Here is a 4,943-nt window from a genome sequence, read left to right as displayed (position 1 = left end):
GAGAGCGTTTGGTATCTGCACAGATTAGAAAAAGGGGAGGACGGTAGGTTTGTGTGAAAGTTACAAGACCTGTAAAAAGCAATAAAGTCTGGAAGGAGGAGCCCCAGCTGCCTCTCACACCAGGAAAGTTTTTATACATTTGCTGGATGACCTTGTCAATGATGTATCTCTGCCTCCTTCAAGACTATTTCACTTATTTTTCTTGCGTTTTTGAGCAGGAATGTGGATTTGCCTTACGGGCCTGATCTTAAAACAAGGGATTTGTCAGCGCAACAGACTGTTTAAAACCCATTTCCTGTACCATTGACACCTGGGAAAATGAGAGAGGTGGGCACCTTGCAATTTATAGAACATGAAAAAAAAGAAAGAAAGAAAAAATCACTGAAAAGCATTTTTGTGTGCAAGTTCTGAAGTACACAGAGAAAAAAAGCTATAAAATGCACACACAAGGAGAAAATAAACATTTGGTACATCCTATAAAACTGAATTAAAGTCAGGTCTGATTTTGCAAAAACTTAAATTAGATTTAAATTGACTTAACAATTCTGTGAAGGTTCAAAAGGTCAGAAGACTTACAGTACACTGTAATTTAAAAATACTCTGGAAATTACACTAATGTCAAATCTGCATATACTGTACTGGTTGCTCACACCCGAAGAAGTCTCCACAGCAGAAATGTAGTGTTTCCTTTCTTCTCTTTTCAGCATGGAATAAACCTTCTACTAGTTCCTATACTGGTAGGTATTTGTTTCTTCATTTTCCAACAGTAATAATTCCACTCATGTACAATTCCTATCCTGAATGTTTACAAAAATGCCTAGGTACCTGAGTTCTGGAACAACCTGGTTTCATATCCCTTAAAGATAAAAACCTGCTTCACTTACTAACACCCACATATTTTCTACTAAGATTACTTTTTCTCAGTGTGACACAATAAAATGTAATAGGGGTCATTTTAATTAATAGCCAGCAGCACATGATTGTTTTGCTAAAGGTATTCATCGCATTCTCACATGGAGGGAGGTAGGAGTTGCAAATTAAATCCAAGACACAAGGCAGTGTATGCCATGATTTGTATTATTGATACAATATCCAAGAAGGGAAGTAATTCAGCCATTTTGCACTACAGTGCAATTTTCAACATTTCAACAAATCAATACTTACCTACTACTTATAAAGATAAAGATAAAAAATAGTATTATATCAGGGCACTAATACCTGTAAGAGGAAGCAGAGACAGTTGAACTCTTCTCTGAACTCTTGGATGCTCTTTGACCTGCAAGTGTCTGGACCAGTGACAATGTGCTGTTTCCAGATGTTTCTTGAAAGGTCAACAGTAGTTACAAAGAGTTGTGTCGGACATAGATCTTACCAGAACAGCACGGGACAACATCGAAGAGTGGGGCTAGTGCAGGCGCGCATGGAATGCTTGACTGAGATGGGGCAGAGAAGATCATACCTGCTTTATATCATGAAATATAAGCATCTGGACGTGAGTCGACCAGAAAACCGAAATAAAAAGAAAAACCTGAACTGTCAATGCAATGCTGGCGGTACAAATGGAGGACACAGACAAGTTCTTTATTTGTATCTTTGATAAGGAATAAATAATGCAAATTTAATTAGTAACTGGATTTAAATTACAATTCATTTAACATGAACATCAGTATCGGGAGGTGCACAGGGAAAGGTTTGAAAAACTACAGGAAAGAAAAAACAGATTTGTTTTGTAAAATATTTCAAATTTCTGGGCATGGGACCTTTCACATATACGTTGAATCGTGACAACATCATGAGCATGGACAATTGCACAAGTGGTACGATATTTTGTTTGCTTTTCTAAAGCTGTCCGGACACGTTCAGAAAATGCTCTCAAGCCTGTGACAAATGGATTGAAATCAATGTTGTTAATATAGGTTAGTACTTCTTTAAAATCATTAATTATGTTAGTAATACTTGTGGAGCATTTCTAGCCTCATTGTTTTAGAAGCTAATTGCAATAAATATTCAATTACAAATATTTGATTAACAAAATCTGATAAACACCTAGAGGCCCTTTACTACAAAAAACTTTGTGAGGTATATTACAGGTATATATCTATTACTTCTTTTATGTTAGTCCAGATCATTTTTGTCACTTCAATGACAGATGTGTAATAAACTTTTACAACAACACATCTGAAATTATAGCCTTACAAAAATAATAAAGCCTCCTTGTGGTGAAAAGACAGCTTATCTATAAGCAAAGTGCATCATTTGTAAAGATACAGATTATAATCTTTACCATATTTATAAATCCTTTGTTAGATCTAAATGTGGATTTCTTGTGAGCTAGTTGATGCTCAGGAAAATATGTCTTTATGTCTTGGGAGATAATATTATTACATCTATCATCATTTGATAGAGGCCTTCTGCCTATTTTTTGTTCCTAAGCCTTTTTCTTTAGTGAGTTTCTGTGTTTACTCTATGTGCTGTATTACTCTGAAAACTGAATATAGCCGTTCTTAGAGTCTGAGTTGCATTAATACCATTAAGGCACTCCTAACAAGGACCCTTCTATAACCTCCTTTGCTGGAATTTACTGTAATTTTCTAATCCTTTAAACCAGATAAGGCAATTGATAAATTCTCATTTGCAGTGATGATCTGAAGAGTTCCCATCACAAGGCATTCATGAGAGTATCTTCAGTAATGTACTGTACTTTGTTCAAAGATGCATTAGGGCTGAATCTCTTTGGATCTGAAGCTGTAATGCTCAGCAGCCAAACTAGCCCTCCACAATGTTGTCCCTGGTGATACCCTGTACCACACACATTGGTTTCAGGTCAGGTTATCCATTGAGAACTTTCATCATTTTCTAATTCTAGTACCTTGGATCATTTGTGTGTTGAAATGCATAGCTACAGCCAACATGGCCATCCTGTCCTAACAAGATGTCATCGTCTTAACAAATGTTGCAAACTAGAGCGTGAACTAATTGTTACAGATCATTTTCTTATTCCATCTGTGTGGGTTTTTGCACTGGAGGGATCTAATAACCCATGTTCTCAGAAAAAATTCCTAAGCAACATTTGTTTTGGAAATCATATGCCTATCATTTATACCAAAATGATAATAATCTGTCATTTAAGTTATAAAAGCAGTCTTGTCTGTCTGTTACACTGTTTAACCTACTGCAGTTTAGGCTCCAGAAAACAACATGTTTTGATGGTTGTGGAGAGGGTGGTATGGCCAATAAGGTCAATTCTTTACCTTTTGATCAAACTAGATTTTTCCATGAACATTTACTGTACATCTGCCGTGTCCTTACCATCAGAGTCAACAGGGATACTTTGTTACTTTAAAGTCTGAGAAATGTGTACTCATCAAGACCATTTTGTGCCAAGCAATTTATGAACTTTGAGACTCAGTTCATACATGTAATAATACTCCTTAAATGTGTCTTTTCTACCTATAGTAAATACCATTTAGATTAAATACACCTATTAGAAGAAAATAGTAAAGAGATTTAAATTGTTTAGTGACAAAAGTAAAATAAAAATTAGAACACTATGCATAGTCATGCTCAAGATTCTTTCCTTACTTACAGTCCTGAAACATGACAAATAAATTGATAATGGTAGACTTTGTTTTGAAATATCATCAACATACATTCTTACATAAAAGCAGCAGGCTAAGAAGTAAAACAGATTGACAAGACCACTTCTATTACTTGAAAGACAGATTATTTTTGCCGCAGGGTATAAAGCATTTGACTTTGGAAAGTGTCAGAAAGAGTAAATAGGGTTAAGTTGATTGACAGGGCCCTAGTTTTCTGTACAAGTACAGATACCACTGCTGAAATCCAACAGTGGTAAAAAAACAACATTCAACAAAGAAAACACAAAATAAATAAATTCCTGCAACAAGCTAACTCAGATTATTTTTTTAATCGACTTTTATTATTTAGTCATTGTCCATTAGCCATTTGTGTCATAATCGGTATTTGACATATTTAAAAGAAAATGGTGCTATAATTAATTACAAAACTTCAGAAAGGAAAAGGATGACTATTATTAATGGGCTGTGTGAAGACATGTTCTCTTTAGAAGCTGAAACTCTGTGTGATCATTTAAACCTCCAGCTACAGTATCTATTCAAAAACATTTGAAATAATGTGTGGACAACCAACTGCAGTTCTAGTCTTGCATGGCCACTGTATCTTCAGGGTTTATTTCCAGTTCAGCTCTTAAAGAGTCAATTGAACTAAGGATTGGCCTAACTGGAAAAAATTAACACACTTCCCAATAGACTCTTGTCATCCTCTGAATTCTAAAAACGGAGATGAGCACCCCTATGTCTTTACTGTGCTTCAGGATTTTCAGCTGATATGTGGTACTATTTGCTGTTATTGCATTGTCGCCTTGTTTTACATTGCAATTATGAAAGTCACACAATCGAGTATTTGTCTATTGAGACTATGTGTTTCTTTTGGAATCCGACAGAAAGGCTGGTAGATTGGTAAGGAGAAAAACCCAAGCATAAGAGCAAAGACTCCGATGATAACTAATGTCGGTTGGGAGACAAGTTGCAGTTAAACAAGCAACATTTATTAGGATCTAAGGAGCAGAGCAGAGCTTGTTAGGATCTGTGAAAGGACAGTGTGAGTCAGCTGAAGTGCACTCTAGAGAAAAAGGGTTATTGGACATACACTCACCGTAAAAACCTTCAAAAAGGTTTACTTGAAGGTTTGCTGATTTCCAACATTTTCTGGGTGGCTGAAGCTGTTTTTCCACTCCCCTAATAGTGTTCAAAACAAAATGTACTTTCACTCCCACATATCATTGCAGTAAATGGGGTAAAAAGGTGAAAACAAAATAATATGAAATAATAAGATGACAAGACCAATATTTTAAGTTGTTATATTGATTTTTATTTATTTCTTTAAAATTCATGGCATAAATA

Source organism: Lepisosteus oculatus, chromosome 7, assembly GCF_040954835.1.
Source record: "Lepisosteus oculatus isolate fLepOcu1 chromosome 7, fLepOcu1.hap2, whole genome shotgun sequence".
NCBI classification, from domain to species: domain Eukaryota; kingdom Metazoa; phylum Chordata; class Actinopteri; order Semionotiformes; family Lepisosteidae; genus Lepisosteus; species Lepisosteus oculatus.
Note: the sequence above shows the minus strand (reverse complement) of the source record.